This window comes from Buteo buteo, chromosome 5 (genome assembly GCF_964188355.1).
Source record: "Buteo buteo chromosome 5, bButBut1.hap1.1, whole genome shotgun sequence".
NCBI classification, from domain to species: domain Eukaryota; kingdom Metazoa; phylum Chordata; class Aves; order Accipitriformes; family Accipitridae; genus Buteo; species Buteo buteo.
The window spans coordinates 21,228,546-21,255,988 of NC_134175.1; the positions used below are offsets into that span (position 1 = coordinate 21,228,546).

Genomic DNA, 27,443 nt, shown 5'->3' on the forward strand with positions numbered 1-27,443 from the left:
CTTGGCCTAATATATCTTACTTCCATGAGGCTTTGTGATGCTCAATATCTCTGAAAATTAAGCCAGAGAAGTGTTGATTTCTGGATGTATACTGCACAGACAAAACAAATGAAAGGAAGACTTTACCTGAGATTCACAATTACATAAGAAAATTTGCAATGTGAAATGTAAAAATATGTGAGAAGAACACAATGTAAATCCACAGGGAAGTAGAAAGTGTATGAAACGTTTCTGTTACTGGTGACAAGAAAAGAAACAACACGTTGGACTTCGAGGTAAGCAAATGTTTTAAGGTAAATACCTGTTTCTGTAGGGAGTCTGGTGCTCATATAATGCTTTACGTACCAGATTGATTCATTTCAATCCTGTTGACTCAACAGACACTAAATCCCTCATACTTTGGTTTGAATTCACGCATTTGTCTCATATTTACTCATTTGAAAAGCTGATTCTAAAACAAAACCCTGGAATTGTACTACTAAGAGATTGTTTCAAAACAAACAGGAAAGAGAAAAACATTCAGATTTCAGATATGTTTTCACATGTTCAGGATTTCCTTAAAGGATTATTGTCTGCTTTATTCCTCCCTATGCCTGTTTATTTGGCAACCATGAGCAAATACAGTGTGTAGTTAATCCTACTTCTTGTACGTATGCATGTAGTCATATCCTGATAAACTGGACTCATTGCCTTTGTAGCAAAATAAAACTATATAAAATGGTTTCTAATTTTTTACTGCAGAGACCTAATATGTTAATATGGTGTGAAACAAAAACTCTTTTGGATTATAAGAAATAAAGCGGGTCTTGGCCTTCTTGCATATCCTTAACTGAAATGAAGCTGAGACATCAAAATAAGAAATTTCAGATTCAGCAGAAAACATTGACGAGATCAGGTTTTTTGGTGTCTGACTATTTAGAATTGTACCAAGTGCAATGAACATCTGAATTAATTTCTTGTCATTCGTGGTGGTATCTGAATTTTTGTATCAAGTCATTGTGACAACAGTTTACAGAAATATTGAGTTTTAAGCACACGGATCTTCTCATTAACTTCAAGATGGTTATTCATGTGATTAAGTTGTCCTGCACTGAGTCCTTAGGTGGAAAAATAAGAAGATAATATCTTACTTTAAAAAATGTTAGGAAAAAACCCATCTCTCAAAACCTCAAATTCAAAAAATAAAAAGGTTCACAAAAAGCAAAATTACAAATCTATGTTGCTTCACTGTGTCTTGGTATAGAAGCTTAATCAAAAACTTACTGATGTGATTTGGAAATATTTTCATTTACTTCAGTATGATTTTGGATCAGGCCCATATTGCTGAACTATGTAAACAATTTCTTCCCTGTGAACTGCTTCGCCATTTAATTACAACATTATGTTACAAATACACCTATGTTAACTCCTTTGATTTATACAGTTTCTCCTGACTTATACAAGCAGGTATCCAGAGTCAATGTGCCATGTTATCACTCTTTCAGTCTGTGTGACCCGGTTATGTACAAGTACAATGAAAAATCAACCATAGCTTAAAATCCATATACATTACAAAGATTATCATAGACTTAAGGAGCAGTAGAATCAGTAGAATCTACAGAACCCCCTTTACCTTTTGTTAAAGACAGACTGGTTTTGATCTCTTCTAACCAAATTACATTTATCACTCTTGGGTCACCGTTTCTTGCCATCATCTGCTACAGTACCATCATCTGTACAGCTGATGTCACTGAATTTGAATTATTCTTCAGTCATACTAGCACCTGACTGAGATGAATGAAATCAATATTCTTTTCCTTATAGATGAAATGAATTTAGTAATGCATAACAGTAGTAGACCTTCCTTCCTTTGTCCAGCTCTACACTACAATCCATCAAAGTATTCTGCCTAACACTTGAATTAACATATCTTAATTTGTGAGCAACAGCTCCTTCTAGCATAATGAAATCTTTCAGTCTTTGATTTGAAGTCTATTCCATAGTCTGGGCATTTTCACCCACTACCAATGATCTTTGATTGGGATATCAAAATCTAGAATAAAAACGCTACATCCTAACAGTGCACCACTTGTACTTCTAATGCCTAAACAAGAGTTCTTTTGATTATTTTTTGAGAAAGATCATCTTTAGTTAATTGAGATTCAAGTTTATGCAAAATATTTTCATAGAATTTTGTTTGTACCAAAGGCAAACACCAGTGCTTTTTTCTGGCTGAAAAGATGCCAGCTGGAGCAAACTAATGAGCCCCAAAAAGAGAACATTTGTACAGCTGGAGTCTGAATGTTATCAAGCTGCTTGTTTTTGATTGACACTATAACAGTCATGGTAGTGGAAGGTGATCAATAATACTCCCTCTGTGACAATATAAATAGTACCATCCAAGAGTGATTGGCGAACAAAAATATTCAGAGGTTCAGCTCGATTTGGGTAAGCATCCAAGACTTCAGATATTTCTTCTAATTGCCTAACCCATTGGGGTCTCCAAATTTCAGTCAAAAATAGGTTGATCAGTGGCTCACTTTGTGTATTCAGGATTGCTCTGGTACTTGGTATCAGCCCAAGGCAGAAAGTATGATAATGAACAAGAACAGTTTTTGAAATCAACAGCTCTTAAGCTTTTAAAAGATTCACTTTGGTAAAGGAATTTAACTCCTGCTATTTACTTTGAGCTAGATAATTCTTCTACATCAGCTTCGATTTGTTGTGTAGGTAATACACAGAACAGCTAGTGTTGTTATTCATGTTGATACATGCAGGCATGTATACAACACAACTTATTCAAAAATTTTACAAGGCATGTCTACATGACCTTAATCCAACTCCAATGGAGACAGACTTTCCTGGAAATAAGTAAAATAGACCCCCATCTGAACAGAGGGTAATGGTTTGTCACTACAGCCAAAAATGTGTTTGTTTCCAGTCAATGCAGGAGTACACCTGGAGGCTTCAGAAATAAGAAAAAAATACGAGCATGTGTGAGGCAACTTGAAAAGGTGATAGGAGCACTTAAGACAGAAAGATGGATGCATCAAAGGTGTGGGAGGTAAGTAAGATTATATGTATGAAGGCTATAGGTATAGACTATGAAGGGCAGTAAGCAATGTTTTTGTGTATTTTTACTAGGTAGTAGGAGTACTGTGCCCAGAGCTAAAGCAATAAGGTTCAATAGTTTGGAGAAGTGGGGTTTTTTTCTTTTTTTTTTTATTGTGCTTTTGGAGTATTTAACGCCTCACTAGACCTAAAAAACCCTAGGGTCCCATGCTCATTTCAATTCAATTAAGATATACAGGCTGTGCAAAATATACATCGATAGGGAACCACACTTTCAGAAATAACTGCTTATCCGTGCACTTTTTAGCTCATTATAACAGACTCATGGAATCCAACTTTAAATAAAGGCTGTTGGTGGACTAAATTACAACACGATATCAAGAGACTTCATGAACTAGATATATTCTATATTATTAAGCTTTCATTATATATAATGTGAGTCAGCAAAGCATTCAGTCTCTGCTAACCAGAGTCCTGGTACTTACTCTAAATCTTGAAGGCAAATATTTTCCACCAAAGGCACCCTGTAAATGAACTGTAGTTTTTGGCCCTTAACTTGACAGAGTGTCCATCTTGCAGACATTTTGGATCTCCTTCCAGAAAGCCTGCCAAGCACTCGAGGAGATGGCACAATCCTCCCTTCCATGCCACGTGGCATTGTCCTTCTGTGACAATATCTCTTCATGTAAACACACCAATCCCTAAGACTTTATTTCCAAGATGATAAAGATATATATTTTTTTTTTAAATTCTGAATAAATGAACAAGTAAAATTACTTACTCCAGTTTGAGGCAAAGATGGGGGCTTTGTCCCTAAATCCTCCCACAGTGATGCCGCCAATGCTCTGCCTCTTTCCCTGCATACAGCCTCACTGTCCAAAGGGCTCTCACGTAACATGCAATGGCTGGTTCAGGTTATAAACATGCTGGTGTATGCCAGAAGGTAAAAAAACACTCCAATTTTGATGATGCCTGTAGGAACTCAGTATTTTTTTAGTTTTCCACCTCTGTCAGATGCTTGAAATCAGCCAAGATTTGCAAGGTGCGGGGAGGCCTGTCAGGGAATGACAGCACATTTCCTCAGGCAACCAAAAGCAGTTTTTAATGCAGTTTCTAGTCCTTTTCTCCAGTTGTTTCTTCTCCAGCCATGAGAGGGCTTTAGCAGCTATCAACACCACAAATAACACTAGTGATGTGCTGGTCAGGGAGCCCTGTTGCCCCTCTGCCAAAAGGGACTAAAACTCTTCTAATCTGCAGAGAGCGCCTCTGTCAACACTCACAGTGTAGTGGGCTAGATGAAAGAATCGCAGCCTGGAGAAACGTCTTTGATCATTACATTCCTTTCCTCCTTCTGGGCCCTTATCATATAGGTAAGGAAGGTGCCTCCTGGTGCACCTGGGGTGGCGGTCCCTGAGAGCTGCCAGGTGAGGCTGCAGGGGCTGCCCCCAGCACAGCTGAGGCCACTGAAGCGGGGAGAAGGTGCTAGAAGGGGGCAGAAGGAGCTGGCTGGCTATTTCACGGGGGGGGGGGGGGGGGAAGCCCTTCTCCTGGGGAGTGGGGCTTACAAACAGGCCCTGGAGCTGCTCAAGTGGAGGTGAGGTGGAAAGAGCAGGGAAGGCCCTGAGTGTGCCCCAGGGCTGGGGTGCCTGTGGAAATGCCCTTTTCAGGCTTGCTCTGTCTAGTCCATATTGCCTCCACACGGCAGTGTTATTGGCTCTGGTCTGCACTCTGATGAAGCGTTACGGGTGTAAAGCCTTTCTGCTTTATGGCAGGGAAGCAGGCAGGTCCTGTCATGGGGTGTTAGGCCTGCTTGGGGCTGGTCCATGAGCCAGCCTGTCGGTGTGACCTGGGGGCAGTGTTAAAGCATCAGTGAACAGGTGGGCAGGTAACTTTGCTGTGTGATTTGGGGGGTGGGCCAGGAGCAGCAAGGAGAGGTAGGGACCCCTCAAGTGCTGAGGCCAGCCTAGCAGGAGTGGGTGCACAGGCTGGGCTGCTGGTGAGCCTGCATGCCTCCCAGGAGTGAGAGGCTGTGTGAGGCCTCACAGGAAAAGCAGAGGACAAGCATTTAAAAAAAAAAAAAACAAAACAAAACAAAAAAACAACTCCCTGAAGAAAAGGTGTGAAAAAGACAGCAAAGTGGCAGACTGAGGGGAAACAGCAGTTTCTGAGTGAGCTGCCAGGCTGGCCTGGGTCCCCTTCCCAGCTGGTTTGAGTAACCATATCTCCAATTACAGGAACCTAGTGGGTGAAAGGGAGGGTGCTGGCAGGCTCCAGCTTCCAGTGGGATGGATCTGCTGCAGCCTGGTGAGTTCCATGCATCCTTTCTTTCTTTCTTCATTCCCCCACTGGAAAACAGATCTGACAGTAAACATGATCCAAACATAGCTTGAAAGTATGGTAAGGCTCTTCAGACACCTCCAAGACTCAGTTTACTTGTTGCAAATACACCCAAAATGGTGATAATGAAATGTGATTCCTTTTGAGGAAAAAAAAAAAGCAGCTAATGATCCAATGTTGGTGCAATTCTTAAGGGTCCTGAACAAGGGAATATCTTATGCTGTTCTTAAAATTTCCTTTTGGAAACATAATGCCAGAGGTGACAGTGGAGACTGTACTTGGCTGAACTTCCTTGAACTGTAATAACTGTAAAATGTATCTCTCTTTTTGCTGATATTTCTGTTTTGGTAACAACCTTTGTGTTTGTACACATTAATGTCCTTGCAATGAAGGACTTTGAGACATCCCCATTATAAATAATGATGGGACTTGATTCACCTTTGAAGTAGATGGCAAAATTGCAGTCAACGTCTTGCAGTATTTGATTATATTGTAAAGTATATGTAGAATTTTATTTTTAAAGTGGCACTGCTCTGAAAGTTGTAGTGAAAGGTAACATGAAATCATCAGTCTCAACATTATATAGTTATTTCTTTAACTACAGAATAAAAGAATGAAAAACCTTACCCTGATTTCCTGTTTCGCTTTCTGGAGTCTTTTACATCTCTCTTATAATACAAGTTCATAGTAGCATGTAGGCAGTTACAGTTAACTCCATCATTAGAGTGGTATGTGCCAACATCAGAAAAATAGCACCCAGAGAATCAGTTGGTATTGTAATATGTAAAACAAGTTTTGAGCACATGTACATGTAATACTAACAAGTTTGTCTTCATACTTTGCATATGCTGAAAATTAAGTTCTTTACCACAAAAACTTTTGGTACAGTGGGGGCAGAGACAAGGCCTTGTAATCACTTCATCACTAGGGGATTTGCAAAAGAATGAAACAGCAGTAGTTTAAAAAGAAGAAAAAGAACAAATACATGCAGAAGGGACACTGTTTTCTTCTAAATGTACTTGCTTGGTATTTCACAGGATTATTCAGAAGCTGGCTGATGTCACAGTTCACATTCTTCTCAAAGCAATAATCAGTTTCAGCTGTTTCTTACGTAATATATAAAAAATCAATTTAATATATAAACCAAATTATAGGTACTGTGTGGATTAATTTATTAGTGATTCTGAAGTGTTAAAATGAAATTTAGCACCTGGCACAAAGGCTGAGTGTTGTTTTTAACCAATGAATGTCATTAAGATGCCTTCCAAAAAAGACACTGGATGCTGAAGAATGGTATCTATTTTAGCCTGTCTACTTAAAAGTTTTTTGTATGTTTCTTTGATTGTAAAGCCCCGGTGTTTGCTGGTAACTATGTAGTCAAATAGAGATGTAGTAGAATGTGACATAGGGAGAAACTAAGGGTACCTTCTCTCTTGCCAGGGAGCTGGAAGAGTTCACTGTACTCCTACCCTCCATTGAGAGTACTGCAATTTTGAATTTATGGGCATATCAGTGCCAGGTTTGAAGGCCATGGTGCCAATGGGTAGTTAGTCTGTGAATGTGCAGAATGCTGTATCCATTGTCTCCAGCTTCCCAGAGTCTTTCAGATGGTCTTTGTTCCTTCTTCTGTGGGATAAACAATCTAATCTATATTGGCATATCAGTCACTAGAGTTCAGAGCCCTTTTTCTCCTACACCTAATCGGTATCAGTTCATGTGAATACAGCAAGCCCTGAATTTCAGTGACTGAGAGCCTAGCATGTGTATAATTCTGCTCTTAGACAGCTGAGAGCAATAACATCTCATATTGTCCCAGTCTGAGGTGTCCCTAGTCTAATAGAGAGGTACACTGAGTGAAGAAAAGGGGCGGGGGAGCTTTTTCTTGGTGGTGATTAGTTGTTGTCTTGGCTCACCTTAAAAAAGCAAGTGGGGGGTGGGGGGGGAAGTCTGGTTGGGTTTCTGTGTCTCACTTGCATCACATCTCCCAAACTGTCCTCAGAAATCTGAGTTATTTGCTGAAGTTCACTTGCCATTTGAATGCAATTAAATTTGGGGTAGAAAGTTGGTAAAATACATTTGAGAGTTACATGGGAAAATTAGGGAAGATAAGGTTAGTGGTGAATAAATTTAACAGTAAAAATTCAAAACCTTTCAGACTTCTTTTTTCTTTGTTTCTTAATTTGTAAAGAAAGGAAACAAGTCCATTTCTTTGCTTTGAAGGTCACCTTTAAAGGTGATACATAGTTTATGTTACTGTAGTAACTTCCAAAGAGATATGGGGCAAAGAGAGAGACACTGAGACTGTCAAGACCATTGAAAGCTTGGCAGTGGTGGCACCAAATTAGAGACAGGCACCTAATATCTCAGGCAGTCCTAGGGGGAAAAGAGAGGAGTGTTGTTTATCTAAAGTAGTAAAAATGTCTTAAAGTACGGTAGTGGGTGGTGTATAACTTTTTCATTATCCTGTCACACTCAGAAATTCTGCTTTGTAGCACCTCAAAGTTAAGAGCAAAACAAATTTATTGCAGCGTATCTGTCCTTTTAGGTGGGGTGGGGGTGGGGGGGTGTTTGCTGCTTTTCCCATCTAGATTTCAGACTTGGTATTAATCATTTCCAATCTCATTCTTGAGATGAGATGAAATGAAATAACAAGGGACTGCAATGCTAAATTCAGATCAAAGGAAGCCACTACTTTCCTGGTTTGTTTTTTTGTTGTTGTTGCAAATCTAAAATGATGAGATCAAAAAGCTATTTATTCTATGTTAATTTCAGTGTCAGTTTGAGGAGAGGATATTCTCTATTCCCAAAAAAGTTCTGTGCATTAAATAGTTTCTGTGGCATTTTGAATATGGTGAAAATCCTTTTGTTAATTTTTGATGCTCTACTGAAAGTGAAAAAACAGATGCAATTTAGGCCTGGAAGACTTTTTGTCTCTTTTACATGGATACACACATTTGTGCATGCTTTTTTAGTCAGAGCTGCAAAAACTTCCTGCCATCTTTACATGGCCAAATCTTTGTGGTTGTGTGAAATTGGTTCACTTATGTATGAAGCCATGTTCAGCTAACTGACTATGATGTATAAGTTCCTGCTTGCACGCAGAGGAAATATAAAATTAAGAAAAAAAACCCAACCAAAAAAAACCACACTTAAACTGGCAACGTAGAAAGACTTCAGACTTGTGGTAATGATTGGTGCTGGGTAACTGAAAATAATGCATTTATATGACTATTTCTGTAGTGTTTTTAAAGTTTGAGGGGTTTGAAATAAAACAATGAGGGTTTTATTATTCTTTCCTACATATCCTCAATTTTTAAAAGCTAAGATTAAAGGAGTGACCTGAATCAGTGTGACAGATCTTCCTGCAGATTCTACCCTGGAATAATACCTGTTTGGAGGGAAGACTGTCAAATCTGCCAGTGTATACAACAGCATGTCACACCACTGCCAAGTAACTCCATATCTTAGACCTCCAGACAGGCCTAGCTATATAGTATATGTCTGAATACAGGTGGAGGTGTCTTAACTTGTGCAGTCTAATATCTACCATGTATGCCTTTAACTCAGAATATCACTGAAATGTGAAATATGACTAGGACTGTACCCTTCTGAGGGATAGATACAGTACCTCTCCAGTAAGTCAGACTTTTTACAACATATATACTAATGGGTTTTCCTTCTCCATGGACTAAAACTAGTGTTTTTCAGTTTGCAGTACTCTTTTGAATGTTCCTAAGGTATAGAGGACTATAAGTAGCAGCAGAAACACAAGCTTCTGACATTTAGTATTCAAATAAGAACAACAGACTCCTGATGCCCAAGGGAAGTTAATTACTGTTTGGACAGATATTAGATCATAAGATTTCTGCTTAATTTATAGTTATATTAATTAGGAAGTCACTTCTCAAGTCAAAATTTCTAGAGTCTGGGCAGTCCTAAGTTTCACTTTTTGTTTATGTATCAGAAGACAATAACCTCTTATATGAGAAGAAGAGGTAGATTTGAACACCTTTTTGACAATCAAAAACCAGAAATCCTCTGTATTTGTCATTGTTATTCTAAATCTGCTGTTGTAGGTCCTCCACTTACTTGAATGGGATAATTTATTGAATTACCCATTTTGGATCAGAAGCAAGATTCAGTTGTTCAGATGATCATAGCCAAAGGAATACAGGAGAGGATAAAAACTTTGAAGATAGAATATTTTTGTTCCTAGCTAGTGGATAACTCTCTCAACCAGGGTCAGAGCTAACACAAGTTTTTATGTAGATGGGTTAAGGAATACACTGTGTCTTCCACAATGCAGTCCTTTTAGCTGTCTTTATCTGTGATCAAAATAAAGAATCATTAGGGATTTGAAAGTGCATAACTAGAAGTAGATTAGAAAATGCAAAAATACTTCTGCTTTTCAGAAACGTGATGTTGTGAAAGGAAAGCAGTGTGCACAAACTGTAACTGTCAATGCTAGTACAAACGCTTTCTTCCCTTCCCACTTCTCCTCTGATAATTTACCCAGCAATTACTTGCAAAAAGAGTTCTCACAGCTAGAGTATCTGTTGTTATTACAGTTACCACCCTAATGACAAAGCTGAAATCCTGAACTCCATAGCAAAGCAATAGTTTCTTCTATGCCCTTATTGTTTGGTTTTGCATTACTTTTAGAGCTTCGGTCTACAGTAGAGGTTGGGGCAGATAGGTGGTTAATAGTTTCACAACATACTGAGCTCAGGTTGGTGATTGATAAGGGCTCATGAACCTGATAGGTAAACTGCCTGTCACTGTGCAGCAAGTTGGGTATGTGGTCTCACTGCTTGTTGTTCTGCAAGACTCCAGTGTGCCATGGGCACGTGCAGTCATGACCCTGCAATTTGCAGCTGTGAGACTTGAAGCTTAGTTTATGTTCCAACATAAAATTGTGAGTACCTTTTACATGCCACTTGTTTCTCAACCACAGGTAGCACTGCATACATGACTCGCTTTTCCAGTGTCTGTTTGCTTACTGTTAAGTAGCTGATTATGTTCACTGCTTATTGTTGGGTTTCTCCTACTTGCACCATTTGATCAGTCACATCACTGTCATGGTGACAGTCTGGTCTATACCTTATGTGTACACTAGCATGACTGAACAACAGGTGGTTAGCTTTGGGTTTTGGTTTTTTTTCTTGTTCCAGATGAGAAAGCATGTATCGGCTACCTTCCATTCGGTTGTCTTCAACATTACAAGACACGTGTAATCTGAAAAGTGAAGTAGGTAATCTACATGCTTAAGTGATAGCATTTCCTCAGTAAGAGCAGTGTCTCCTAACTTGGGATAAAGGGAATGCCAACAGGCCTGCAATAATAGGCAAGATAGGTGAGGAAAAAGATAAATAAGTTAATATCATATAGTGATTATGGTGAGGCAAGGCAGAGAAGCAATTCCTTCCAACTGATGCAAGAAACTTGAGAGACCAGAATACCAAATGCTGAGCTTTTCGGGTGCGGGCCAGTATTTCTTGCAAGATTATTATACTTTCTAATGTGATTACCCTTTCAGTTTAAGGTTTTCCTACCTGCAAAATGTTTGTTTCCTTAGTAGGTATAACCTTCCTACAAGAAGCCGCAGAAAGAGGTATTCCTGAGTTATTGGGGATGGAGCAAGAGAGCCATGATTACTTATAAAAAATACTTGCCAAGACCTTCTGAGCCATGCTTCAACCCACAGTGGACTTGAAGGGTATTACAGAATAAACATCTAAAAATGGGTTTATAATGGAAACCTTGACAGACCTAAAAGCAAAGCAGTAAGGAGGTGCCACTATAATTAAGAGCAGTGACCCTTCAAAGAAAAGGGTTGCCAGCAGGTAAATAAACTGCCATTGTGCAGCTCACCTCGTTAAACAAGAAAGTTTGGAAAATGATTGGAGAAACAGCATCAATCAGTGTTACCTTAGCCATCAGTTATAAGAGACAGCTGCCTGCTGTGGGACAAACATAGCGTATGTACTATTAAAAACAAGGTTTTTGTTCTGTGAATTGTGCTACAGGTAATATGAACCCTTGAATTTATATCCTGTTCACAGCTCTCAGGTTCTCTAATATAATTTTTAATCATGTCATATTTCCCCCTGCCTCAAATCCTTGATGTATGTAATATACTAGGTCAGGTGGATAGAAATATTCATATGAATGAGTTGGGCTTCAGACAGTCTCACATGTGTAGTGGATATGCCAGCACAATTCTGGATGCATGCTCTCCTCTTTTTTTAAACTTTACATTTCAATATCTCAGTGTAATTGTGTCTGATCTTGACTGTTTCAAGTTCATGGGTTACTGCAGCCAGTTAAAGCTGGGTTGTTTGGCATGGTTTTCCAGTTGTTGGGTTTTTTGTTACAGCATGAGTGTTGTTTCAGGCAGTTTCACAGAAGCCTGGTAAAATTGCTGAATGAACATGTCTGCTTTGATGGGCAGGGGACACTAAGTCACAGCTGAAGCCTTGCATCATCATGGACAGCAAAAGCAATATTGTTTTTAGAGTAGTAAAAGAAAACCCGACATGGAGTTTGGAATTTTGTTCATTATCAAACATATCTCGTTCTAGAGATTTATTTTGCATGTTTTGCCCTGCATGCAAGCTCTCGTATGGAACAATATGATCTTGGATTTTGTTGCAGGGAAGGTAGCCAGATTGCCTTGGGCTTTACCTTGTGTAACTGGGGTGGGGTTTGTTGGGGGGGGGGGGGGGGGGGCAGTTTGGGTTTTTTCTTAGTCTATGGCATGTATGTCTTGAGAGGGAGTACTCTTTTTATCAGAGATAATGATTTGGACTTGCTAGACACTAGTTTGAAGGCTGATTAAAATTTAAATAAGCTTACAAAGCAATTGAGTTAAAGTGGTGCAAACTCCTATGTAACTGCTTTCAGTTAGTTTTTAACCTATTTTGTTCTGCCTTAACTTCAGATTCTAAACCTTAATTGTTTCTCTGCTGGGAAATAGAGAAGTATAGTTGTACATTTAAACTGTGGCATCTAGAAAAAAAATCAAATATTTTTCCCCACCAATTTGATACTACTAGATTTTCTATCTGTTCATTTTGAACTGTTGCTAGAAAAACAAGGTGCCAATCAGTTCGAACTCCAAACTAAGGACTGCAGCATTTGAAGAAGCAGGAATTTTTTTCCTCCGGCAGCCTTTACTTGTAGGTGTGGCACAACTTGTTAGCATTTGCAGACTGGTACTGGGTTTACTTAGCAAAAATGAACATATTGGTGCAGTCTTAATGAAAATTAATTTATAAATTGAGCTGTATTTTTTGAAATGACTGGTTAATACCTGTTGTGTGTGTTCATAGTGATTTGAAAGGAGCTTGAAGTTATAAAGCTTACAGCAGGTGTAACTTTGACCACTAATGAGGAGGAGCATGGCTTCTGAAGGTTTCACTTCCTTAATCTCTTTTTTTTAACTCCTCACAGATCGCTTGTTTATCAAACAAGCTGCTTTGATAAAGCTGCTTATCTCTGATCAAGAACACATTTTCTATCAACTTCAATTATTAAATTCCAGGAATGAGGGTCTATCTGTCTCATTATCTGGATCTTCACAATACTTTAATTTTGGAATAATGGGTTGCATTTAGCAGCTGCTTTCTTTTTAAACATGACATTCATTTTATTCTTACTGGTTAACCATTTGGTGTTGTTTCCCTTCCCTCAAAAGTCAAATGCACTAACAAGTACTGAGTAAAGAGTACCTCTTCCCCTTATCTACTGTCTACGGTCCCGTTAATACAACCTGGGATGCTGTGAACCTTCTTTCTCAGTCCCTCAGTTTCCAGCCTGTATTGTTGCAAGGAGCTATTCCTTCACAGATGCATGACTTTGCTTTTGTGTCTGCTGAATTTCACAAGGTCCCTCTTGTCCCATTCCTCAGACTTTTGTAAGTCTATCTAAATAGCAGCCCTGCCTTCAAGCATGTCAAAGGGTGCTACCAGTTTGGTGTCATCTGCAAACTTGACAGAGCACTATGCTACCTCCTCAGAATCATTGTTAAAGAAGTTAAGCACAACGTCAACGAGTCCCTGTGACATTCAACTTAATGGCATTAGTAAGAGGTATGAGTAGGTACTATATAATTAGAACAAACACAGTATACTTTCTGTGTGTAATTACCATTTGCATAGCTTGGGTAACTCAGGCTGGGTCTTTTACATGAGCTGTTAATGGGGAACTAAGATGATACTGATTTGGTAACTTTCATATCCATTGCTTGTGGCTTCACTGTGACCCCACTGTATTGTCTTTGCACTGTTTATAATGGTAGCACTGCATTACCCTTAGCCCTTTGCCTTACTTTTCAGCCTGTTGGCTGTAGGCTGCTCTTCTACATGTTGGTTCTGCAGCAGTAGCTGACCAGGAAATTGAAGTGTCAAGCAGAGGCATTCTGGGAAGGGAAACTCATTTATTTCCTTAAAAGGCTGTCCAGTTGCATATATTAGAAATGGCTTCTGGCTTAGACTTTGTTCTTGGGAAGTATAGCTATTCAGTAAAGAAAGAGATACCTTATGATATAAGCAAAATGTGCTAAAAGAGCAATTACTGCTTATGGTCTCATGGCATCATTTGATCTTAGTGTTGTTTCAGTATTTTGACTGGAGATTGAGGCTTAGGGGGTTTTTGATCTGTTCTGAACAACTAAAATGCCTTTCCTGCAACACTTCAGGAAAATGCTGGTATTCAAAACAAAAAAGCAAAAAGGTTCTACTAGCTCAGAATTGGACTTAATGTTGCAACAACACATTTAATGCAAAGAATTTGTTATCTTCCAGTTTTAAACCAAAATTACAGTAGTGTGTAGCTGTTAAAGGAAGAGAAAAATTGGGGTATTTTTAGTTTCTGATTAGAAACCTGTTGTTGGGGTTAGCTGGAATAATGACAGCTCCTTTATTAATGCATGCTGGCCGCATATTATGATAGCAGTGTAGAAGAAACTTACTTTGTTTTCCTGCCTTGAAAGATATGTGAACCTCTAATGCTTTAACTGAAATATTAAGCTTCTGGAGCCATGTGGTTTAACTAGTTCTAATACTTTCAAATAAGTTTGTTAGGAGGCTAATGAAATAAATGTAATTGTCTTTTTCCCCTATAAGCTTTTTCCTTTGGTAATTTAACTTGTCTTTTTCACGTGAAATATTCTTAAGATACAGGATCTTGAAGAGACTACTCATTAATCCATATTTTGGAAAGGTATACTGACCTTGCACCACTTATAGATGTAGGTGGGCAAGGGATGAGTGTGATCATCCATCATCACACTTAATACTGGACAAAGTGGAAAAAGCAAAATACAGTACTTGCAAAGAGGGTAGACCAGTGATTCATGTCATTATCTTCCAGAGCTGCTTTTCAGGCAGCAGTGTATGGTGTGGAGCAGCATATTCTCTGTGAAAAGAAATGCAGATATAAACTCTTACCTCTTCCTGACACTGAGGAGCACATTCTCCATTCACCCATGAAAATTTTAAAGTTGTTTATTCAACCTTTGGGAGCTCACTGTCTCTGCCTGAAGCCTGTCTGAATATCTGTGTGGTTCTTACAAGACCTGCTCATAAGCAGTGGAATCCATAGGTGTGCTCTCTTGCCTCCAGCTTGGCTTCTGGAAGTATTGCTCAAGGGACTTAAAATCTGGTGATCTCCGAGTCCATTGTTAGTGCTTGAAATTGAACATTTCTTACCCATTTAGTTCTTACTGGAAACAACACAAGAAGGTATGCCCTGTAGATTAGAACAGTGGTTCTTCAATCTTCAGTGCTGGCAGTAGGAGATTTTAATTAGGAAGAGCACGCACGTATCTGTTGTCCATTGCTCTCATACTTGCCCAACATTCTGAATGGCTGTGTCAGGGATTTGCCTGTTACACTTAGCATCTGTTTATGGGCATGTTTTACAAGTTCAAAGGTAATGGTATTAATATGAACAGTGGGAACAAACCTTATGTCTGTTCAGGCTTCAACATGCAGTTTCTGAAGTGCTCCTAATGCCACAATGTTCCCTCTCTATGAGCCAAGTTACCAAGATGGCACCATTTTGTTGTAGAAGTTTTTTTTCTCTTTAAAATACTTTAACCCTATGATTTAATTCAAGCAAATAACATTTGAATTTCTTATGTCACACAGGGTTAATCCATTCTCCACAGTGAAGTGCAAAAATTTCAGAAATAACATACTCTGTTCCACTGCCATCCGTATAAAATATTGTTTACACTCCAGGCCTATTGCTTCAGGAAATTATTGATAGGAACAGCTGCTCCTTCACAAGAAGAGTAGAAAAGTCCTTCCTCTCTGACCAGGGGCACTTTTCAGCCACCTTTACTTTATCACCATGACACAGAAGCATGGAAGATTGGATTTCGGACTTTAAATAATAATAAAAAATGCGCAGGAAAGAAACTTGCTAAAACTTCACTCGGAAACTTTTGTAAAGCTCTGAGCCATCTCCCTGTACTCAAAAGGATTTGTTCAAAACAAAATGAAATGCAGAGCATAAGATATACAGTACAATCAGTATCCAACTTCAAATGCACCTCATTGCTACTGACTTGAACATTATAATTACAATTATAACTGCAGCGCTTTCTGCATAAATTACTTAAATTAAACTACATAGATTATTCAAATTTTATCTCCAAGAAACACTTCTAAAAGCCTGCTAACACTCACATTACAACTCGTTTCTAACATGCAAAACTATTAAAGGCTTGATTATTTTTTTAAATATTTTTGGAACTAGACTCTGCACAGTGACTTGACTTATTTAATGTTGAATGTGTCTTGGGTTAAGTATATTTGGTGCTGGTGGTGTAATTTCAGATCCACCTTCAAGCTCAGTTGAGCAAAAGACTAAGTTGGTGCTATTTAGTCTTTTCTTTCCTGGTAAGAAAGTAGCATTCTGACTTTTTTTTTTTTTAATACAAAGCAAAGCTTCTCCAGTAAAAATAAGGAATTCACACTTTTTACCTTCTAAGAACAGCCCTGACTGGTGTAGTAATTTGATACAATATTGACAATTATTTTTTTGAGGCAATCCTAACAAAAGAATAGTATTTGCAAGTGTAAAGAGCTTCGTGAGAGAAGGTCTAATGATGGTGAACCTGACTCCTGGAGGACATCCCTCACTTTGAGCATTTCTCATGGGTGGCTGGGGAAAGCAACGTGATCATTTCATTCCTCTGTTGCCAATGCAGGCAAATGAAGCAGGTTAGACCAGCCTGTGATAGATACATACCCCAGCCTATCAGAGTATATCCAAAACCAGGGAAGAGTAATGAGAATTCCCCTTTTGCAGCTCCTCATTAGCCTTAACTCAGAGACCTAGTAAAATACAATCTAGAGTTTCCAACTACAATATATTTTTTTCTTTTAGTATTTGTGGTTTTTTTACTTTCAAAATCAGAAACTTCTTCAAAAGTTGCAGTACCTACTATAGACTATGAAGCAGATAAAGTGACGTTTTATTATTAAAATACATTGTATATGTGAATGAATTGTTGTCCTGCACTAGACTGTCATTAGGGTTTTTGTTTTGTTTTTTTAGGGAAAAGGAGTGGAAATAAGAAAAGCACAACTTCAGCGACTGTATTATTTCTTTGCCTTTGTGAATTGAAACAATAAAATGAAGGAGTAGAGATACTTACTGCTATGTTACAGTTAAAGTGAAACAAAATGTTCAGCCAGATCTAGGGAGTTTCTAAATAACTAAGTGCTTGATTGGCTAAGTTTCTGAACTGTTTGAACCATCTTCAGCCCAGTTTGTATTCCTGCTGCAGGTGCTTATTAACAAAGAAACTCTAAAACCCAAAAATGGGGGGCAGGGAAGCCAGTCAGAAGATAAAGTGAAAAAGTATGAATAAACATTAAGCCTGATCTAAGAGGACAAATCCTATCTTGCCTGATATCCTGCTTCAGAGGAACAGTATGCTTGCAGTAAATCCAGTCCTAGTACCCAATAGCTGTGGACTGGCTTACACTCTAGAAGTTATAAATGGATTCAGACAAAATTGAAAGCTGAATGAATAGCTTTATTTTAGTATCTCCTAACAGTGGTGGGCTTGGATGTCAATACATCTTGCACTCTGGGCTATGCTGTGTTCCAAAATGCTCTGTGGGTCCCTCATGAGAGGAAGTTTCTCCTGGCCTTGCCAGGTGCTGGGTGGTGGCAGTCCTGCGTTTAGGCACCATGAATTGATGCTTTCCCTATACTGTGATACAAGGTAAAGCAGTGGTGGGGTATGGAACTATTTAAGTGTACTGAAGATGTTTCCAAAGGTCCTGGGTCAGCATACTGAGTGTTTCACAAACACAGAACAAAGATGTGCCTCTTCCAAAGGGTTTAAAAAAAATAATCACATAGGAGACAAGTAAGATCAGATGTAGTCAAGCCGGACAGGGCACTCAAAGAGAAGGATGAGTAATTCCAGGCAGCATGTTATCTATCCTCTTCAGAGTTGTCAAGTGTAAGCTTGTATTTGTTGGCACCAGATACAGAAATCATGCCAGAAAGTGACAGGACTTCAGGGTTGGCTTTTTCCTGTAGACATATGGAAAGGGAGGAGAAAGAGCAAAAATGGTGTACTTTTGGTGTAAGTGGTTTCAGTATATTAGAGTCCCAGACCAAAAAGGAAAGTGGAAAATAATATAGAATTTCTGCTGTTAGAAAACATGATTATTTTTCCCCACATGGTGTTTCCATGTGTCTTATGCATATATGCTACCTGTATATAAATTAACATTATGATAGTGAGGTCAACTTACTTCAGGCACTTAGTAATCTTTCTCCACAGAAACCAGCTCTCAAGATTTTTATGTTGAAAGTTGATGAGTCACAGCACCTTTCATGACAGTATTACTACCTCTTGAAGAGAAAGAAAAGTAAATCTGTCTTGTAATTTGTCTGTGTTGTATTGCTGCCTCTCTTTTCTGGAGTCAAACTGTCAGGATAGGCCAGTTGTACAAAGCAGTTTAATGCTTGGCAACCCAAATTCATCTGGGTGGCCTGCATTTTAGTAGAGCCAGATAAAGGTTCTATATATCTGTATGAAAAATGTAGATCATCCTTGATGACAAGAGAATATGTCTGGGAGGTAGTGACTCTGGCAAGGATCTGGAAAGCTAGTGGGAAACAAATTGAGTGACAGTTCTGTTGGGACACTATGGGCTAAGGTGTGTCATGGAATGTGTGAATAGAGAAGAGATTGGTGTCTTTTAGAACACATTTAGCTCAAACAGAAGCAATGACCTTCCTACAGGAACACTGGGTGAGTTCAGTGCTTGTGCTATGCAGCAGATGGAGAACTGCAATGGCAACTTCTCCCCTTAAAACTTATGACTATTACAACTCAAACTGTAGAGTCTTTAGAATATTAACCTCAGAGGATATTGATATTTGAATTGGTAAATGTATCATACTTCAAGATTGGATGCTGTATTAACCTGCTATTTGACCTTAGATATTGTTACTATTGCATATATATTATTGTGTGTAGCAGCAGGTGCACTCTAAAAATAAATATTGTTAAACAGTGCTGTAATATATGACCTGAGTTTAATTACTGAGACAAATTACTAGTTTGAAATTCTGGCATCTTTGCAACAATAACTTCTGTGCAAAATACTGGTTGTTACCAAACCAGCTGTGATATAGATAGGATTAGAGCAGTGCAGTCTTTATCAGTGCAAATTTTTAGCTACTGGGATGTGACTTTTCCACCCTCACCCTCTATAGGCAGTCACTATTAAATCTTTGTTTCAGCATGGCATTGGGGGTGGTGGTGGTGTTATTTTCCCTGCCAGCTCTTTATTGTGGTGAGGCATAGGTGTATTGCTGAATGGTTGAGGTGTACAAAGGAAGGTGTCCTCTGTGAATAGCAGTGCTGTAAAGGGACACTCCTTTGCTTGTCAATGTAAGTTTTAAGAGTGTTAAGACATGATGGTAGTAATCAGATATTTGTCATCAAATATATAATAACAAATAGCTGCAAACATCTGCAAATAGGTTAGAATACCTGTAGCAAACCATAATATTTTTGTCTTTTCAGCAGAAGTAAGATAAAATGTATTAATAATTTGGTTCTGGGAGTAAACTCAAAGGTTTTAATCCTTGTCTCTGTCAGTACTTTGGCCCAGTAAAATCACCTAACCAATGTTTAATATGATGAATGTTCTTAAATCTGTTACTGGCCACAGACTGTATTAAAATGAATCACTGAATTGTAGTATGCAATAACTGGTTTGCAATTTACAGAAGACTCTGATTTAATCCTCTTATTCTTAGACATCTTAATTCTGAATTCCTCAATGTCATTTAAGGTTTTCACTTAGTATAGTTCTGTTTCTTGAAAAATCAGTGGAAAGTGGAGTTAAGCTAACACAGAATGTGTGTGAAAATCTCATGCTTAAAGTCTAAGTATTTTTTGATATTAGAGTGGCAATTTACTGCTGTAGAAAATGTAATGAAGAAGGGTATGCTTTTTAAAGTGTCATCTTTTCTGAACAAATAACTAACACAATTTTGCAGACATGGTTATTTGGAGGATAAATTAGTATTGCTATGACACTTAGATACCTGATGAGAAAGAAAAATAGACCTCTTCAAAGTTGCTGAAATTGTGGGAGAAGACGACCGAAGATCTAAAATTCCTCTTGGGCTTTGTATCTCTTAAATTATAAATTAAAGGAAAAACTTTCAACTTTGTATCCTTCATCACAAACTGAGTATTAAGTTAGCTATGCGCATATAGTAACTCAGTAAAGATGACATGTGGTTGAGGGTGTATATAGAGTTAAAAGGCTGCATAAGAACCATTTCTGCTGCCTTGTGTAGACTACTCAAACCTTTCATCTTTGCATGATCAAGTAAGCAGGGCTATATGGGGTAACTTTCCTCAAAGCAAATGGGCATAGAGTTAACAACTTCATGATACACAGCTGCTGAAGACCAACAGCAAGATATTCTTTTCTTCCTGCAGTGATAGAAATCATGATTCTTCCATATGTTATTTCTTGGTAGTAAGGTTATAATATGTCTTCTAGGTATAGTGTTTGCAGCACCATGTGATTTAGATCTTGACTTGCTATTTCATCTTTTCAGTTCCTGGAAGAACCACAATAGCTGCCTGGGGTTTTTTGGGTTGGGTTGGGTTTTTTTGCACCCCACCCCAATCTGGATGCATTTGGCACTCATAGGAAAGCCATAATATCAATACTCGTTTTAGCTGTGTTTTGGGGTGAGTCAAAAGGAGAGGTGATCTGGAATTCACTAGTGAGTCTCTCTGAAATGCAAGAGACACCTTGTATATCAAGTCAGACCAATTCAGTGGATAAACAGGAACATTCCTTTGTTTCTAAATAAAAGTTCAAAGAAGAAAAACAATAAACATCTTATTTTCTCCTCGCCCCGATTTCCTTAAATGCATGTTTAAGTTTGTCTATGACTATTTTCTTCTTTGACATGCTGTTTTACAGTTAAAAATACTTCAATAAATCAGAGGTAAACCTTAATGTTGCATGCAAATTCTAAACTCATCAGCTTTAGTTGTATAATAAAATCATGTCCGAACACAGTGTGACATGCTAAAGATGGTGTTATTTCAAACCCCTGTGGTTTATAGCCCACAATTCCATGATAATGTTTCCAAAACTCCCTTTAAGATTCCCCATGTTATCACTGAAAATATTTCTTTGTCCTTAATTACTCTGAAAGAACTGTGGTAGACTGTAGGCTGAATGTGTTATTAAACAGGCTACAATTAAGTGTGTGTTTCAAAGGCATAGTTCTGTACTTTTTACACAGAATTGAAGACAAGTATTGCATGAATTAATCCTGTTTAGTAGTGTAGCTCTCATGGTTCAGCTGTAGCAGGACATCAGTGTCCTGTTGCAGAGTTGAGAAAAGTTAGTAGACTTGGATGTAATGCTTCATTTCTTTCTTCCTATGCATAGTAGTACAGAGTATTTGTGTCTAGCATTGTATGTGTATCATGGTGAAAAAAAATAAAAATCTTGTGATGGCACTTGCATTGAAATAGAATCTTCTCATAGCAGGGGTTGCCCATGGCCCTAACATAAAGGCAGTCTTCAGTCACAACAACAGTAGGATTTGTTTAATAAGGAAAGCTAGGACTGTTTCCAAAACAATCTAAAGTTGATCAAAACCAGATAAACTTCAAGTCTTATTGATTCCTCTTTCCAATAAATCTGTGCCTCTCACTTTTAGCATGAATTGTTCATAAATGCAAATGGTTATAAACACTTTTTTCAGAAAAGAAGCCATTTACCTAAACAGCAGTTTCTGTTCATCGTTATTCTTGGTTACTGTTACCTGCCTAATAAAGTCCCACACATACATCATGCAAAGCTTTTGGAAAGGTTTTCTATTGGTCTAATATGTTCCTTTACTATCAGACAGTCAATCAGCCAACATGTAAAATGCAAATATGAGCTTACAGCTATCCCAACAGCCTTTTCTACACTGATAGTGAAGTTAAAAGACATTTTTCAAGGAGCTTGAATCTGCTTTGTCTGAACAAGCTGTTTCGTCTGTCATCTCTTCTATTTTGCAGAAGCAGGCATGCTTTTTACTATTCATTTTGTATGTGCTTTTTTACTAGAAGCATTTCCCATCTGCTGACCTTTATTTTACCACTCATGTACTACTTTCACATTTTAGTGTCATGATCTGTAATGATAATATTGAAGGATGGAACCACTTCCTAAAGCAACTTCCTTTTGAAAGATTTTAGTTTTTATATTGATGAAGTAAATGCTTAAAAGATGGGAAACAAAATTTCTTGGAAAGAATTAATATAGACTAGCTTTTTATTATAGGAGAACAGGGAGATTATGGGCCAAATATTGTTGAAGATCCCAGAAGGCTGGGGAAAGTAGAGTGACACCTACCTCCAATGAGTAGGCCATTTTTTTGATCAGGCCATTTTACTGTATTATAGAATCTTCTCTCTTCAGTAATAGGAAAAAAAAATCCTAATAACAGCTGCATGTAGGAATACGTATTTTAGATTTGTAACTCACTATGGCCATATACTGTTAATTTTACTTCCAGCCACATTAGTAATCAATAATTGACTCAGATTTATGAATGCCATTTTTATTTTTGGTCATCAAGCTTCAGGGAAGCTGTTGTTAAAGGAAGCCCAAATTTCAGTTTCAATGTATGACTGGACTGTGGTTTTCTGATGGATGTGTTTTATTATGGGTCTATGCTAATGACCTGCAGGCTGGAGTCTTTAAATCTGTAAGTAAACTTCACCTGCAGCCCTAGGAGTTATCAGTTAGGGAATAGATGTTCATCGGACAAAATGGTGGAGCAGATAACTTCTGTGGATACCAGTTTTCTGGAACTTCCCCAAAGGTGGATGAAGAAGATGGAGTGATGTTATTACAAAGGAAAGACAGTAGGAAGCACCTGAGTCAGAAGAGGCTGTGAGTTAGAGGATGACTGTTAAGATCTTAAGTATGTCTCAGTGGCAAGAAAAGGCATGATGCAATTTCCACCACCCCCTTGTGTTTGCTGTCTGAAGTAAAAGAATTACAGCTTTTGGGAGCCTGGGTAAAGTTGATGTGTTTGTTTGCTTTTTAGTATTACTAAGTTAGTCACTGTAAACATAGAACTCATGAAGCTGCATCTCTAAGAAAGAAATATATTGTGAGCTCTTTGAGGTGTTTTAGGATTCAGTGTTTTTCCTGAAGTACTGCAGCTAAGATGAACTTTCTTACTGACACTACGGAAGAGCAAAAGGACTGAGAAATGGTGACTGGGGCCTACAAAGTCAGTAAAGCTAAAGTCTTACACTATTATATATGGTAGTAGTATTTCAGCTAGTATTTCATTCCCCTTTCTCCTTTGAAAAACACAAGATACTTTCTGTGAGGGAAAAAAAAAGTTATTACAGACATTCATGAGCCTGAATATCTGTTGCCCTGTCTTTCGTGCAGTCCTCAGTGCTGAAAATCAGAGTGCTTGTGCATCAGACTACACTGTCTGTAACAAGACTTGATGTATGTCAAAGGCAACTGTGGTTCAGTACATTCAGGTCATCTTAATTCATATCATGGAAAATCTCAAGTTGGAAGGGACCCATAAGGATCATCAAGTCCAACGCCCCACTCCTCATAGTGCTACCTAATGCTCTGTTGTTGGATGGAATTCTGTAATTATTCCTGGACATGTCTCAGTTATTTCATTACAGTATGTCCTTTAAGACATTTTTCTGTTCCATTATTTCCCCGAAGATTTCCTCTTAAATCTTTCCAAAACAACAACAAAAAAATCAAAGGCTTTTTCTTTCTTGAAAATTCTCTCCCACGGTAAGCTGACAGATTCCTATGCACTGAAAGGAAACAGAATTTTATCTTGAATTTCATCTGTTTCCTAATATTTGCAGCTGTTTCCCTCCGAAGAGCCAAGACACCTGTCATAATGAAGAGGAGTGCTTTCTTTGAATCAATGATAAATCGGCAAGAATTATTAATGTACTGAAGGGGGAAGCTGGGTTTTTTTAAGCATTGTTGACTGATTTTTATCCAATCTTAGTGGAACACATAAGGAAACATTGCATCTGTGATCTCGTTATTTGTCTAGATGAGAACGTAAAGAATGGAATAAGTACTGAAATTAACCAATGGTTTAAAAAGTAAAAAAATATATTCTTTTTATACTCATTAACATAATGGTGAAAAACAGACTCTTGAAACTGTCTTAGAACTCTACAGTGCAAGTTTTCTCAACATTCAAATCAAGCTTGGTTTATAAATTAAGAAATTGGATTAACTGTGACTGATTAAGGAAATAAATAGCGGTTAGCATTTGACACGTAATTCAGAGGCTGTCATCACCTGTTCCAGCTTCAGTGTTCATTGGACTGTCCCAAAAGGCTTAGTAAGCTTATTTGGTGTGTATGGTACATTCTTCTTTCAGAAATCTTCCACCTGATTTAATATTCAAATAGCACTTATTCTTCTAGTTCACAACTGGTTATTAAAAGTGTGAATGGTCAAATATTGGCATCCAGAGTGTATTCTATACATTCCAATTTGTTTCTTCCATTGTTTTAAATTCCTGACTGCTGCCTTCCCACTGCCCCTTCTGCAAAGAAACTGACACCAGCAGCCCTTCCCACCTGCCCAGGGTTCTATTAACTGTAAATAGACTGTGCAGGTTAGAAGAGTTTGCCAGATCATTCCAGTCACTAAAGAAGCGAACAAGCTATAGCACTGAAAATTTGTGGAAAAGCAAGTCTATTATCACTTTTTTCATCCTTAACATCTTTTTTTATTACTATGAAGTATGCTTGTTCCATTTGAGATTAGAGCTCTATTAATTGAGACATGTGAAGGGGGGGAAAGGGATTCCTTGCCCAAGGAATTTACAACCTAAATAGTTAAAGGAGAAAAAGATTGCAGAAGGAATAGAGCACAGACAACTGAGGTGACTTGCCCAAGATCTCATGGCAAGGCAAGAACTTAAGTCCAGCAACCTGACTTGCAGTTCAAGAAGCTGTTCTATTAGATGTGACAGACTATACAAATGTTTGGGTTTGCTCTGCAGAATCCTGGTTTTAGCTTAATGTGTCCTACTTGCTAAAAGTTGGATTGCTTTGGAAAGGTAACATGCACAGCTGTAGTTACTTCACGTTCTATTGCTTTACTCTCAGCTATCATGTGTGTCACTAGATCAATCCTATAAAGACCGCTATAGCTCATGTAACTGAAAGAGGTATCCTCAAAGCTGAAAGAGCCATGGGAGTCCTCATTAGGAAAAACTTTACCTGTGGATGGAGCAATCCTGAGAAAGGCTGAAAAAAAGACTAGTGCCTTGGGCACATTCACTTAATTCTAGCATTATTTCCTCTTTATGCTTCTAATATTCTGGCTAACCTACAATATTCTCATATTTTTTGCTACATCACCTGTATTAAATTAATTTTTTTAAATTAAAAATAGTGCATTTGTTAAAGTTTTAACTTTCTTATCCTCGATAGGAATTGGTGATAGTGTTATGTTCAGGCACAGTAGTGAAACTGCAAAAAGAACTCAAGTATTTTTCAAATTATTACAGGTAAATAATAAGCAACTTTTCCCTACTGCTGTTATATAGTGAAAGCTCTCTTGTCTCAATTTTTATTTTCAAGTGCTAAATTAATTTAACAGTTACTTCAGACATCGTTAATTTACTCACATTAAAAGCACAGCTAAGGAGTTCTGGGGATCTGCAGTGAAGAGGTAGAAAATGCAGTGCGCACTGTTAATAAGAAATTGTTTTTCTTGGCTGTTTTGTGTGATTATCACTGCAAGTAGATGGCAATACACAAATATGAAAAAATTATAATAAATATAAAAAGAGAAGACTGGAGAGTCATGCATTTTGGTCAGGATTTTCAGAGACCTCTGGGATTGGATTGCCTAATCCATATTAAATTTCCATTAAGTTAGGGGGAATCCACCTCTTTTACATAGTTTTGAAAACCTTAGTCCTTTTGTTAATACTTGCCATGAAGTTACACAGATGAATATTTGGTGCTTCAGTTTGGGTTTTTTTTAGAAAAAATGCGATACAAGGTTTACATTTGTACCATAAGACAGAAGGATCCCCATTGGCTTTACTGGGCTTTGGAACAGACCTTTTCAAATAAGATTGGGGAGCCTTACACAGAGGTAGAATAGGATGCACTAGAGGAATATTGGCAACATGTTGTTGATTTTTATCTTGCTAAAATACCATAACTTAAAAGGTCTGGGGATAAACCTTCTTCAGATCCAAAGCATTTGCTGCAAGTGCCTTTCCTCCTTTTTTTTTTTTTTTGGTAATTGGATTTGTCATTCAGATGTCTGAAAGAAATGTCTGGATTGTAATGAACCTAGACCTGAGCATGATGGTAATATGATTGAGAAATAAATATACCAGCACAACTTGAACGTTATAACGTCTTGCTTCACTTCTGGGGCAGGAAAAAAGGTGTTTTTCCTGGAGTGATTTCTTGTTTGCTCTTGGGGCATACTTTCTTGATGTTATGATTTCCTGTACTCCAAGAACAAAATGTAGTTTCTAGCAGAATTCAATTTCATATTAAGAATGAACAACAAAGAATACCTTCAAACTCTACTGAAGAGAGCATATCTCACTCTAAGATGCTTCTGGAAAACTTGATAGCATATGTTTCCTCAAAGGCAAAAATGCAAGTATAGCCATCCAGATGTTACTCTTGCTTTCTGTGTCTTCCCCAACTGGCCTTCCTAGAGCCAGCACTTATTCCAGCTCCCTGTCAGTCCTGCAAGCCAGAGATAAGTTCTTCTCTTCATTTTAGCACAGTGTTTTATTTTTCTGTTCATTTTTTTCCCCAGGTTTCTGTTGTCTGACAGGTCTAGCATGCTTCTGCTACCAGGATTGGGTATGGCATGATCTTTTAAAGTTTGTCAGTGTACTGAATTCATTGGACAAACTAGAGATACCATCCTGATCTCCAAAATTTTTTTCCCCAATAACACAATGGCTTTATGCCATTCTTGGATGGCACTTGGATAGGCACTAAAATGCCTTTCAGCATATGATTTCAAGCAGCCCTTGAGCTAACTGTGCCCTACCCAGAACTCCTTGCAGAATGCCTGTGATCACACATGCTCCTAGTCTTATGCCAGTGTTAGATGGACTATCTAAATTATACTTAATTTATAAATGTTTTGGAAATTTCTTTTACTATATATGTATGATTTCAGTTGTGTGTAGGTACTGGAAAGAGAATGCAGCTGAACACATTTTATGTAAAAAAAAAAAAAAGTTTTTAAGAGGTTGTATGGGATCCTATATAGAGAGAAAGTAACTGTCACGTGCTATCATGCTGCTTCAGCGTAGACTTTCATTGTCCCAGCTCTTATCTCTCAATATACATATTTTTCCAGGCAAGACTTGGTTTTTCCATTTGTTTTTGCAAATTTGGGGATGTGGAGGGATATTTAGGGAACAGAAGTTTTCAGTGTATGACAGGACTGGCAGAACGAGAATGAAAGTCA

At 38.0% G+C, this 27,443-nt stretch overlaps 1 long non-coding RNA gene across 4 annotated transcripts in view; it reads left to right on the plus strand.

Annotated features, from left to right (window-relative positions):
• Positions 1–204: 204 nt before the first annotated feature.
• LOC142031124 (uncharacterized) overlaps positions 205–27,443 on the plus strand; it is a 34,983-nt gene continuing 7,744 nt past the window's right edge. For 3 of the 4 annotated variants that reach the window (XR_012650420.1, XR_012650421.1, XR_012650419.1), the window contains exons 1-2: positions 219–3,043; positions 5,286–5,355. This is a non-coding gene — a long non-coding RNA (uncharacterized LOC142031124). Of the gene's footprint in view, positions 3,044–5,285; positions 5,356–27,443 lie in introns of all 4 variants that reach the window. The other variant, XR_012650422.1, reaches the window with a different exon arrangement.